Below are 13,886 nucleotides of genomic sequence, written 5' to 3'. Positions count from 1 at the left end.
GACTCTCAACAGTTTTCAATTTTAAGGAGGAGAACAAATTAATCATTCAAAGAGAGCCTTGACCCAGGGAAAGATGTTACGAGCATGTGTGCGGCTCCTCTTCCCCTCTCTTGTCCTCTCTTTCTCTCTTTTCCTCCCTCTCCCTTTCTCTTTTTCTGTCTCCAACAGAGCAGACTTCTTGGGTCCACAAGAAAGGCATGCCACTCACCCTTAGACTTGGTCACAGAGCTAGGCAGCCACCAGGCAGTGGTGGTTATGTTGGGTTACATGGAGTCTGCAATATACTCTGTTCCAGATCTCTGCATAGATTTTCCTCTCTGTATCTCCTTCTCCCAGACATTAGGCGATCCAGACAGCCTCCTCTGTGGGACTTGGTGTCTCAGAGAGGGGCACCAGAGTTAGTCCTGGGGACACCAGAATCTACCAGTGTCCCTCTTTCAGGTCCAGAGCCTTTCTTGTTGGCTCCAAAGGAAACTTATCAATAGAGCTCTAGAAACCCCCAACATTCTCAGGGTGGGATTCCTCTTATGGCGCCCATACCTCCCACACCCAGATGATTTCTGAGCTCAGAAGTCTGCTTTGATGATGAAGGCCCTGTTCTTACCAACAAAAAGGTGGAGACCCTGTTCTTACCAACAAAAAGGTGGCCCTAAAAGGACTAAAAATTGCCCTTGTGTGGGGTTGTCTGGGCACTTCCACACCCTACTTTTGGAACTACCTAATAGGCAGAGGAGATGGGCACACACTTCTGTAGGATGCACAGAGCACAAAGACATGCCAAGCAAACTCCACATTCCCCACAAGTCTTCCTGCCTCTGCAAATTCACAGGGACTTTTAGTTTTTGTGACATCAGAAACTAATGTTTTGAATGACTTGCCTTGCAATAAAAGGCTACCTCAAAAGATGACCCTGTATGTCTTCTGGCCTTCCTTAGTTTACATCAGAAACTCCCCATTGAGAAGCTCAGGGCAGGTTCAGTTATCACCCACCACTGGCAAATTTCAGTGGTAAGGATTAAGTCCCAGAGAGGTGAAGTGACTTGCCCAAGGCTTCATAGCAGGGCAGGGTCCAGATCTGCCAAACACAGACCTAGAATCTCTATCCTACACAAGGGTTGACAGCCCAGTCAGAGGAGCTGAAAGTGACAGGCATGAAGCTATACAGTGAAATGTGGGAACTGGAACCCCTGGCCTGGGCTGTGTCCACACCCTACTTCTTTGGGTTTCAACTTCCATACTGTAAAGAAGGGGTGTTCCCAGTGTGGACCCCAGGGCCCACTGTGAGGTTTGAGATAGTGTGTATCCTAGCACAAGGTCTTTACTCAATGAAACACAACTTTCAATGATTACTAAAGAGAAAACAAAATGAGCATCTATCTGAAGCTCCTCTTTGAGATAGGCAGTGCTGGAGAAGAGGCCCAGGAAAGCCTTCTACTGCCTACATGGGCTAATTTTAGGTTTATTTTATGAAAGCCATCGCTAGTCCTTCAGAGAGACATGTCTGTACCTAGGTATGGGTTGACTGGAGTTCACGTGGCAGGACTGACTTCTTGTTGGCTGGATAAAACCAGGAGCTCTGGCCTCAGAATCCTTCTAGAAGTGGAGCCCTGAGCTGTGGTCTCACAGGGCGCTGATTGGTCGTTGCTCCCGATATCTTCTGAGAAAGGAAGAACTGGCCTCATAAAGGTAGTGTGGGACATAGTTACTCCAACTGTCATGAGGGGAAACTTCTTAATCTCATCAAGTTGGTTTTTCCCCCTCCAAAACTGCTCCAGATCCTCTCCTGAAGGCATCTATTCTGGGGGCGGAGGGGGTGTTGGGGTGGGGAGGAGGGACAGGGCTCTCTGGCTCCATTCAAAATCTCCTTTCTTGGCTTTGGCACTTTTATGGCCTTTAATGACCTCTTATTGTGCCCTGATTGCCAATCAGGGCACACGTAATGACCAAGCAGCATCACTTAGCCCTTATTCTGATGACAATGGCCAGAGCGGCCAGCTCACTGTTTTGACATGAGCGGGGTCACAGGGAAGGATTTCAAGCCAGTGACATAAAGATAACTGACCAGTCCGTACCCTGAACGCCTCCGTTGCCAGGGCTGGGACAAAAGAACGAACTCTGAACTTTTCCTTTGACAAATGGAGGTCATTAAAACCGTGGTGGGGGCCCCTTCAAAGGCAGGTGTAGACCACGGACGCCCCTCAAAGCGCCTAATAAAGAGAGAACAGGCGATTGTGTGGGACTCGGAGGAGGGAACTTCTGAGCGATTCAGTCAAGTGTTCAAAGAAGTCAAGGATCTCGGAGAAGGATTGACAGGGGCCAGAAGTGCCTGGCCGGCCCACCATCACCCATTCAATGGGTGGCTGCCCCAATTGTTCCCAAGCAGAGGCCAGCACAATAAATGCTTCTGTGTCCTTTCAGAGGGATCCTGGGTTCCAGGGCCTTGGGCTGGCAAGAAAATACAGAGAAAGCCTCGCCGTCAACTGGCACTCTCAATTGCAGCGGTGTTAACAAAGTGCCAAGAGGCCTCCAAGCAGCTTAAAATATTAAAGGGTTCTTTTAAACACCTGGAAGATAGCATCTAATCGCTAGATATTGCTCCCAGTTATAATATGTAAGCATATCAACCCCACCCCCCAACATAAGCAAATCCCAAACCGAAGCTGAAAACCTCCATTTCTATGCACACAGGGCATTCTGCAAACTCTCAATGTGGCTTCCAGACAACACAGCCCCTCTGCTCCCATTCCCACCACCACATAGCCAGCTGGGGCCACATGCTGCCCCTGGAGGGGCAGAACCAGAAGTGCTGGCCCCCCTGGCAGTCAGCAGGACCAGCCAACTTAATAGATTGCCTGCAAATGATTTGAGTCATCGAAGTTCAAGCATGAAGGGAAATAAAAGCTTGGGGAATTTCGCCTCCTGTGTGTGTGTGTGTGTGTGTGTGTGTGTGTGTGTATACATGTGTTTCCAAAAGGTGTTTTTTGCTTTTCACAAGAGTCAGGAATTTTGATCCCTCCAAGTCTGTGTGGGAAGATGGATAGATTTGGATGAGATGGAAGCTGGGTCTTGGGGGAGCAGAGCTCTGAATGCATCATTGAGGACATTTGCTGGACATGTGAACACGCATGCACACAGGATACAGAATTCTTAACCAATGTGAGGGTTATTAATGGTAACTCGATCAGATGAGAAGGGGGTGGTTGAGCAGCCACAAAGCACAGAGGAAACAACTGTGGAGACAAATAAACAGAGGGTTTACCTCCCGAAAATGAGCCCACAAGACAGAGTCACATCCTTCGCATGGTCCAAGAACAAATCATTGTGGGTTCTTGGGCAGACGATGGTGTCCAGCAAGGCTGAAGGAAAGAATGATGACTTACAGATCCCAGAGAGGGACACACAAAGATACTCTGACAGAAGTCCACTGGAACCCTTGTCCCTGCTAAACAGGAGAGCAGAATTATGCTCACCGGGCCACAGAAAGCAAAATGTAGGAGGCTTTACTGGGAGTATTTTCCCTCTTTCCAAATTGTTTAGAAACCTGGTCTGAATCACTAGGACAACTTGCTACAATGCATGTCATAAATATTCTCCACAGAGAGGAAACAACACCTTCTCCCTGCCCTCAGAAGATCATAACGTAGCCGCAGATAACCCAATAATAGGCAACTCAACTGGGAAAAAAATCTGAATTATAAGCAAATGAGATATTCTCTCTGATCCACCAGGGAGTCAGACAGGACCCAAGCAGACACCTACCATCATGGCCGCACTTTCTTCAGCATGCATGTGTCTGATGAACTCAGGCCCAGCAGGGGTCAGCCCCGTAAGCGATAACATAGAACAGTGTGGCAATAGTCTATGTTGCTAAACATTTTTAACTATTTTGAAATTTTCCACTCGATACTTTCAGAACATGGTTAGTGATAAGTAATTGGGGTCTGTCAACAGAGAAAGCGCACGTCAGTTGACCACTGTAAACCTTCCTGAGCTATGGGAATAGCTAGAGATAGCCTCGTGTCCTTGGCTTCTCAAAATAGCCAGCTCAAACATTCCAAAGAAACATCACATTTTCATGCAATGGTCATTTGGGGTGCTATGCCTCAAGCCCCAACAGATGACAAAGACAGACAGAGCTGTCACCTTCACTGGGAAGATGGGCACTGAGCAGATTCCCAAATAATAAGTTTAACTATTATCTGAAATATAATACTATCTGAAATATAATGAGTAATATTATCTGGAAAAAAAAAGAGTGTTCTGAACTTCTGAAGCTCTGTCCCCATCTAGAGGATGAGGAAGGTCTGGGGAGAGGTCCTATGGCATAGCACACCAGAAAGGGCTCTGACACAGACAGAGATGCCCCAGGCAGAGGAAAGGATGTCTACAAAGAGCTTGTCCCAAATGTGATGGCTTAGAATTTGCTAACTAGGGGCAAAATAACCAGCATAGGGTAGCAGGAAACTTCCATTCCCAGCTGCCTCAGTTTCTCCATACATTCAAACACTAGAATCTGGACTGAATTGGGATGGCAGGTACACCTAGACAGGAAATGGAGGAATGGGCTACCGTGAACCAGTGGGACTACACATTTGCTATGAGGCCAGAGGGGGAACAGAAGGGAGAGAGGGTGGAAATGGGAGGTGGGGCATGAGCAGAGATGAGGAGGAAGAGGTACCTAGTAAAGAAGGAATCGAAGAGGAAGATAAAGAGAGTGGAAGAAGAGAAGATGGGGAGGAAAGGAAGGAAGGAGGGAGGGAAGGAGGCAAAGAGACAAGGAAATGGGGGGAGGAAAGGGAAATGATGGAAAGAAGAAGAAAAGGAGGGAGGAGAAAGAGAAATTGAAAGAAAAGTTTAGGCTGTGGGAATTGGTCCTTTCAGGAACTGAGACAGAAGTGTCTAGAAACATCTAATAAATGGAAATCTGCCCAATTTTCAGGTATGCTCAACTGTCATGAATGAAAACATTCACTAGTAACTCTGATATGAACTCACTGGCCCCTTCTCAGTCTGCATTCCAACTTGGGATGCCATGACTGCCTAGCAATAGCCCGTCCCTGTAGCCGGGCTTCCCAGCTAGCCACTTCTGAGCATGCTAGTGGAGAACCCTCGTTAATTATTGCCAGTATTAACTCCCCATCTCCTCAAGTCATGTAGAAAGCCACATAAACCCCCATCCCACTAAACTCTGATGTTTATTCACGTCAAGATGAAGAGACATTGATCCAGGTATGGAGACACATCGTCATGATATCACCACTTGGGAGACAGAAGCAGAGGGATCATGAGTTCAAAGCCAGCCTGGGCTACATAGAGAGATTCTGTCTTGAAAGAAAAAAAGGAGAGAAGGAGGGAGAGACAGAGAGAAAGTGGGGAGATTTAGAAGACATGATTTTCTGAGACTCCCGTTCCTGAGCCACATAGAGTAGACAGCGACTGCATCACAGGACACTGTGCTGTTTGGAAGGGCCTCTGTGTGGTGTCTGCTCAGAGCACTTTGCATTTTTCCAGGAAACGTCTCCGTTAAATATGCAAGCATGTTTAATTGCAGGGGCTCAGGCAACTTGTTTATCTTCCTTGCACACCGCCAGGGTGGCTCTCGTTTGTTATCTGGGGTGTGAAATGAACGCTGACAACAATTAATACCTCCTCCCAGGCAGCTCGGCGGCGCTCTGACGGGAAGCTGTGTACTTCCGAGCAGGCGGCTGAGGAGGTGGCGGGCCTGACTGTCACTCAGGATCCGAGGGGGCAGCAGAGTGACAGTGGCAGCTGACGGCCCCTCCCGCCGCCTCCGGAGAGGCCCCCATGATAAAGCGTCCTGCTTTGTGGTGTGATCAACTTGCTTTACATGCTCAGTTCCTAATGAGCGCCGTGTTTAAACAAGTGTAGAGAACACATCTGTCCGGGCCTTGGGACTCGAGGCTGTGTGACCAATTTCAGCATCTGAAAGTTAAATTAATGGTAAAGGGTTTAATTGTGAGTAAACAATACCGCATTAAGGGGCAGTAAACACAGCAGTGGGGACCCACCGACTGGCTCTGGTACCACAGATGTGGCTGCCTCCGTGTGACCATTAATAGTCCTCCCCGCCTGGACTCTCTGACAGTGCCTGGAAGACCATTTGTCATCTAAATGGTCCGTCCCCTTCTCTAACATAATTTTGGCTCATGGTCCATTTGGGGGGCTGGTAGGGTATGTTCCTTGGAAGATGGGCCAAAATTTTTTTTCTCAAGCAAATGGGAAAAGTTCCAGTTTCTCTATGGAGACTTGAAGCAAGAAGGAGACACCATGTCCCCCTTACTCTAAACCAACATGGGTCCCAAGGACTGGAGTCTGGCTTAGACTGCAGGCTTTGATGGCAGCGATTCCAAAACTGGTTTTTAAACACCCTAGGGTGTCACTAACTAACAAAGGATGCCTCGGAACCAAATTAAGTTCCCTTAATTAAAGATCATAAAATACATCACAGAACATTCTGTTACAATAGGGGGAAGGAAGTGACTGTCACATAAAATAAACAAGGTCCCGCAATCCAAAAATTAAGAGTTACACAACATGGGCTCAGCACCTTCCTGAGTTGTTGGTTATTCTCACTGTCACCAAGAGAACCAGACCTGACTGCTAGTGTGCTGGGTAGACTGGGATAGAGGGACAGGGGGTGGGGGGGTGGGGGGGCTCTCCCCAGTCAGTTTCTCCATCACCCTTGGTGATAGAAGCCATCTTGGTGGCCAGATGCTGGGGAGGGGTCACAGGAGCACAGGACTCTATAGGGGGAGGTCTCACTCTGAACAGTCAATGTTTCCATCTGTGGAGGACTGTGGTAGGTGTCTCAGTCACCTTTTTTCTCCCTTGCCATCCCTCTGGCCCTTATTGGGCAAAGAAGGTGCTATTATCTTCCCGGAGTGCTGAAATTGTAGTCTGTTGGGATGAAGGTTCCCTATAAACAGAGAATCCCACTGCCCCAAGGAAAGGGGCCCCAACTGTGGTCAAGATAACGTATCCAAGGTGCCCATCGGCTCTCTTCCTTTAAATGTGATGGTCTCTGTGGCTTCAAAGGAGGCGAGACGCAGAGTTTCACAGCCTCTAGATTCTGAGTCCCATCTTGAGCATTAACATACCTCTCTGTGAGATTGGAACATAGAATCAAGCCCCTTCATGAATAGGGAAAGCTCTGGGCAGGGTGGCAGAGTGAGATTCCCATAAATGCTATAAGCTATGACAGCACCTCTTTAGGTAAACCTAACAGAGCCAATAGGTAAGACACACAGAGAAATTTGGGGATACCATTGGGTCAAAATAGCAGATGGGCTGAGCAGGGCCAGGATGTGTCCTGTACTGCTTGGCCTATTTGCCTTGCAGTCAACAGCAGCCAGCACCTATAGTACCCAGCATCTAGTACCTAGCACCCAGCTCCTAGTACCCAGCTCCTAGTACCTAGCACCCAGCACCTAGTACCCAGCTCCTAGTACCCAGCACCCAGCACCTCTGGATATCAGCTGTTGGATGTGGAGGTGAGTTGAATACAAGATGGCTGCTTATAGCTCCCCAAGAGTGAGCTAGCTCATGCCGGCTCTTGTCAACAGGGAAAGACAATGCCGTCTCTCAAAGCCAGCCTCTGAGAAAACTCTCCCGAGAGTTGGTTTATATCATGTGCTGCAACACTGGCAAGTGTGTTTCTACCAACTTCTGGACAGGGAAGTTTTCTATATGTCCACTGTGAGACTCCATGCAAGTCCCACATACTCCAGAGTCTCAAAGTAGGAAGGGTCTCTTGCTTGCAGACTTACAAGGAGACAATGCCCTGGGGGCCTGAGCACTTCCGTGTCCAATGGCTTGGGCAGAAGGTGAGCAGAAGCCTCCTCCTCCTTCCTCCGCTGCCCATCCAGGATGACCCTTTGCACTTCTGACAATGTCCTAGGTTGCTTTTCATTGCTGGGATAAACAACAAGGACCAGAAGCAACTTGAAAAGGAAGGGGGCTTCCAGGTAGCGGCTCAGCATCAAAGGAAGCCAGGCAGGGACCTGGAGGCAGAATCTGGAGGAATCATGAAGGAAAGTACTCTCAGACTATTCTTCATACACTTCCCAGGACCACGTGCTCAGGGTGGCACTGCCCACAGTGAACTTTCTGTAGCAATCAGCAGACAAGAAAATCCCCCCACAAACTTGCCTGCAGGCCAATCTGAAGGGGGCATTTTTCTCAACTGAGGTCCCCTCTTCCCAGGTCACCTAGCTTGTATAGAGTGGATAACAACGAACAGCACAGAGGTCAATGCCCAAATGATCTATCTGATCCTTCAATAGAGTCTCATGTAACTAATGCCCAGCCTTGCCACACAGACTGGGCCATGTGGGTTTTACCACCACAAAAACAAAACAAAACAAAATAAAATGCAAAAACAAAAAACAAACAAACAAACAAACAAACAAACAAACAAACAAAAACAACCCTGGTGTTTGTATCCTGAGCTTTTGCTGTCCCAGTCTCTTGGTTTCCAAGACCTTGTCTTCTGGACTGCCATGTGGGTCCCCTGGCTCCGCTGATCCCTGGGTCCTTGAGATAGAGACTACATGTGCTGAGCCACACACATCCCAGAAGCATCCTCCAGTGTCTCATGAATGATAGAACTGGCACTTCTCACCCCTAAGCCTGGCACCTTTCCTACCCTTGCCAGGTCTCTGATGGCCATGGGAAGAGGGTGGAATTAGGCCAAGCCAGCTTCTTTTGTGGTGGCTGGTAGCCATACCCCAGATACCAGAGCCTCACCAAGACAAGGGGAGACTTGGAGGCCATCTACTTAGTGACCTCCAAGCATTTGTCTCTGCCGGGAAATTCCAATGTCAGATGAAATCATGGAAAGGGGCCCAGGGTATCGCTGTACGGACACAGAGGTGGGACCATAGGCTTTCAGCTTGACTCCAATTCCCTCCCTCTCCTCACTCTATCTGCTTCGGATTCTCATAGGCTAATAGGCTAAAAACTACTACACCCCACCTTCACTTCACTAGTGAAGAAGATGGTGGCCCAGAGAAGTAGCCAGACTTACAAAACATAGCACAGCTATCAGCAGACAGAGATTCCATCTTCTGAAGAAAGAAAATACAAACTCACCCCAGGTATGGTCAACATCCAAAGGATGGCTGGGCCTTGAGTCCAGGCATTCTTTAAAAGAAGTCTACTTATGTTTTCTTAGCATTGTCTGTTTTAAAGACATGGCTGCCAGATCCAGTCCTAAATAGCCAGGAGTCATGTAACCAGCAAGGGATGGAAGATGGACCCTCCCCCCCTTGCTGTTTTAGTTGCCTTTAAAGCCCATTTTCACCTTTATTGATTTTAGTTTTCTGTTGGTCTATGACTGACAACTTGAATTAAGACAATGTAGGCTGAGTAGCCACCAGGCCGAGCTAAACAAACACCCAGGGCTTCGAGGATCCTCTCAGGGAGCTCCGGCACCCTAAATGCCAGCATTAGGTTTGCCTAGGTCTTTTAAAGAATTCTGAGGCAGAAATGAAGTGGGACAGTGTCACAAGCTGCCCTCCTTGAAGCCTCTTTGCTGACCTGCTGTTTGCCGAGGGGCTGTGTATTAATCCCAGTGGACAGGAAATACCATCCCCATCCCTCAAGCTCAAACAGGGGGATGCCTGGACCCAGGTCAGGCCAGAAGCGACCATTTTCTCCAAAGCACCTTGCTTTGGACAAAGTTTTTCCAGACAAGATGTAGTGTTAGTTCTCTAACATATCTGGACTGTGAACTTAAGGCTTCTCACCTAGAGTATACATGGTCACGACCCACCTTAAGACACCGTGAGGGATGCAATGTGCTGATCTGGAAACAGTCCATGTGGCACCCACTGTTACCACAGACAAAAAGGAAACCAACCAAAACGCCTAACTAGGGGTGAGGCACCCCAAGAGCACAACTCTTCCATCTGTCATTCTAAAGTCACTAAAAATAATCATGCTAACAGTTACTTTCATGAGAAGATGTTTTATAGAGAAGACAGTAAAACTGAGAAACAAAATATATAGTTCCACCCTAAAACATTTTAAAAGCTCTCCAGAAAAAAATCCCCGGGGGAACAGCTATGATCTGAGAGGAGAGCAAGCTGGACACCGGAGTGCACACATACAAGGACAACTGGAGAAAGGAGCAGAGGTTAAGGCTAGCCTGAGCTATCTAGTAAGTTCAAGGCCAGCCTGAGCTACAAAGAAAACTTATCACCCTAAGAAAAGAAGCAAAGAAAGGAAGGAAAGAAATTGACACATGTTAACATTTGGGAGAATTTTAATGCCGTTTGGACTGATTTCTAAGTATATTAATTTATAATCAAGTAAAAAAATAATACTATTTTCATGGTGGGCTTTAATCTCACACACATACACACACACACACACACACACACACACACACACACACACACACACACACACGTGACCTGGGGGAGTGCTCCAGGCTTCTGAAGTTGCCCCAAACCTATTCAGTCCATGTCCTCTCTACAATGGCAATAGCCACCTTCTACTCTCTGCCTAGTTCCAATACCCAGGAAGGCTTGAGGAAGGGATGGCTCAGAAAGACCACCTTACAGTTGCTTTGGGATAAGGAGGTTGTCAGTACAGTAAGACAGGAGTGGGGAGAGAGAGAGAGAGAGAGAGAGAGAGAGAGAGAGAGAGAGAGAGAGAGAGAGAGAGAGAGAGAGAGACTAGAGAGTTCCTCCAGACAGTGCACCAGGAGTGAAGGTCACCTTAGTGGCTTTTGTCTTTTGTCCTGGGATCCAAACCAGCAATCCTGCTGGGGTCAGAGACATAGAGTTTCCTCCACATAAGAGGCTCCTGAAAAGAGAATTCTAACTCCCTTGGAGGTCAAAGACAAATTTGGAAATCTAATGGTCGTTGTGTTTTTATTTTTATTCTCCTCCAGAAATACACAGTCTATAAACAACTTTTTGCACATTTGTGGGGAGAAATTACAAGTCATCACCCTGAACTTTCATAGTGGCCCTGGATCAGGAAGTCACAGCAGGCTCTGTCTGCCAGGACTGACCCCCTACCCCCCACCCCCTGCTTGTGGGGAAGACCTTGCTTCATCCTTCTCACTCCCTTGAGCCAGCCACTGAGGTCTGAACTCCTCAGTCACAGAGCACAGAGGCCATATGCCAGGGTTTTGAGGGAGGCGGTGAGTGGAAGGGAGGAGCCAGCTAAAGATCCATGGAGACACCCCCTTCTTCAGATAAAGAGGGCGCCATCTTGTAACCAGGCTGCTTGGGAGGGCTCCCCCCAAAGCGAGAATATCTAAGTGTTTTGTAAGGGTGTTAAAGAGGGTAATTAAAGAGTACCACATGTCAGACCTCACACGCACACCGTCCTTCCAGACCGCAGCCTCTCTGATCCTCTCAGCTGCTACAGAACCGGGGCCAGTAACAAAAGGTGTTAATAGCCTGATGAGGAGACCACGCTGATAGATGACCCATTATGGTGATCGCTCTTGTGCGAATGGCAACTAGGTTTGATCAATTAGATTTTAATGTAAAGTGGGGCCTGGGGGGAACAGCAAGGGGGCAAGGGAAGACCCTTTGTTACTAATGCGTCTGGAAAAAGCACTTAATTGAGGTCATAATAATATTAGCAGTTCTCATCATCAATAATTCAGCCTTATTTATTACTACCGATAGAGAGCTGTCAGGTGCAAAACGCCTTTGTTGAAGACAGGGTGCATCTCTCTCTCCTCCTCCTCCTCTTCCTCCTCTTCCTCCTCTTCCTCCTCTTCCCCCTCCCTCTTCCTCTCTTCCCTACCTCCTTATTTCCCTAATTCTTTAATTTCGAAACACTTTCTAGTTGAAGTCTATCTGTGGACATAGCTGAAGGATTGAAAATAAAAGTTCACAATAAAAGCATCATCTAGCCTTCTTTGCATCCTTCCCCACTCACTCTTTAAAAGTCACATCCTCTTTAAGAATAATTTTGCTGAAGAAATCTATCAGGAAGGGAGAAAGATTCCTACACTTTTGTGATTTGAAACTCTTAAGGAAAAAAAAATGACACGTTTGGTCATGTATGGTTTTGTTATCCTTTAAAGCCAGAAGAGAGGGCCGGCAAGCGTGTGTTAAATGAATGTGTAATTGCACAATTAAAGATGCTCGCCTCCGTGTTAAAATTTAAAATGTATTAGTCTCGTAAAACCGCCTCATTAGTCTGTGTCTTAAAGGACACACTTGTCCATAATGAGGCAAAAGCAGGAAATGGTCCAGGGGTGACAGAAAGGGAGTGGAAGGCACTTTGGAGCTGGCTGCCATTTCATTTTTTTCAGAAGGGGAGGGTGGTGTTTAATAAAGATAATTGGGCTGGTCGGCCCTGCTCCCATCTGGAATAGAAACAGACAGACCCCAGGGCAGACAACTGGTCATTAACCAGGAAAAATAACCTATTTGGAAAGGATTTGTTTGTGTTACAGATGATGTTTTAGAAGTTTATGCCTGTCTTCCACCACCACCATTACCACCACCACCACCACCACCACCATCCCCACCCCCCCCCCACCCCCACCCCACCCCCGCCTCCAGCCTAAGTAGATGTTAAACAGCCCTTTGGTGATTATTGTCTGTTAGGTTAGAAAACACCAACCTTGGGGTCAGGCCAGGCAGCACAGGTGGTAGATGCTGAGAACAGGAGTGGTCCTGAGGTGAGGGAGAAGAGTGGCAAGCTCCAAGCTCAGCCGGCAAGGAGCCCTCACTATGGGGACAGGAGCTGGAAAGAGTTAGTGGCCCCATTGGCCCTGGCCCTAGCCACTGTGCTCTCGACACACACATAGGCGGGGCTTGTGCTCAGAGAACTCATCCTTCAGTTCCAGTTGGAATCCCAGAGATTCGGGCAGCGAGGAGAAGCCCAGTGCCTTATCCTGCTGGCCTTCTGGTGATTTCGAGAGGGAGTAATTACGGTAATTAGAACCGAGGGCTCCATGGCAAAGCTCCCCTGATCCCACTATTTCCAAGGAAGGTTGCTCGGCTGCTTAGCAGGGCGTGTGAAAATGGGATCTTCAGAGACAAAGGGGATGGGAGGAGGGGACGGATGAGGCAACCTGCCTTTTAGAGAAAATTAGGACTCTAGGCTCTGGAGGAGGCCCCCTGGGCTGCTGTCTTCCTCTGCCATGGCCATGTTGAATCCCATTAAATACTTGGCTATGCCAGGGGGCACTTGGTTGTCACAACTTAGAGTAGGGTTATCTCTGGCATCTAGTGGGCAGAAAGGCCAGGGATGATATTGCCCTTGCCCCCCTCCCCCCCCCACATTCGTTTTCTCTCTCTCCCATGCAATAAAGAACTACTAAGACCCAGAGCCCATTTATCAGTGCAGGAGGAAGAAGCCCTGTCCCCTCACACTCTAGTCACTGTGTAAACCCAGTTAGTTTGTCTCAGAGCTCAGGTCCCCGCTCTTGCCCATTCCCACCCATTGTGTCCCACGGGTTAGCCCAGAAGAACATTGTACACAAGTTCTCCAGAAAGACAGTCCAAGCCAACACATCTTCCAGGGTATCAGTCAGACACAGCTCAGAGCAGTATCTTTGGACTATTTGCCCTTTGTTTCAGGACACTGTGTCCCCTGTGAATCACACTCAGGGACCTGGGTGAGCCCCAAAGGAGTTGTGACAGGTTTGTGGATCCAAACTTAGCTTCAATGCCACCTCCCTGGAATAGATGTAATAATTATGCTGCTTTGTATGGCGTGGAGGAAGAAATAAGAAAACGCCTAGTCCAGTAGCCACAGTGCTCAGGAAGAGCTGTGGGAGATTCTTTTCAACTGGCGTCAAGAGCCACGGTAGGTAAGGATGGCAGCAGGACTGCCCGTCGTGAATCAAGGATGGCTGTCGGGTAAAGATGGCGGCGTGACTGCGC

The 13,886-nt window shown here is 48.1% G+C and overlaps 1 long non-coding RNA gene across 1 annotated transcript in view; it reads right to left on the bottom strand.

The window, feature by feature from the left end:
- Positions 1–4,796: 4,796 nt before the first annotated feature.
- The window catches only part of Irx3os, a 70,387-nt gene continuing 61,297 nt past the window's right edge, over positions 4,797–13,886 (bottom strand). Inside the window, exon 4 of the long non-coding RNA XR_003947581.1 lies at positions 4,797–5,943. This is a non-coding gene — a long non-coding RNA (iroquois homeobox 3, opposite strand). The remainder of the gene's footprint in view (positions 5,944–13,886) is intronic.

The sequence above is a fragment of the Mus musculus genome, chromosome 8, assembly GCF_000001635.26.
Source record: "Mus musculus strain C57BL/6J chromosome 8, GRCm38.p6 C57BL/6J".
Taxonomy (NCBI): Eukaryota; Metazoa; Chordata; class Mammalia; order Rodentia; family Muridae; genus Mus; species Mus musculus.
The sequence above is the reverse complement of the archived record's forward strand: the minus strand, read 5'-3'. Positions and strand labels throughout refer to the sequence as shown.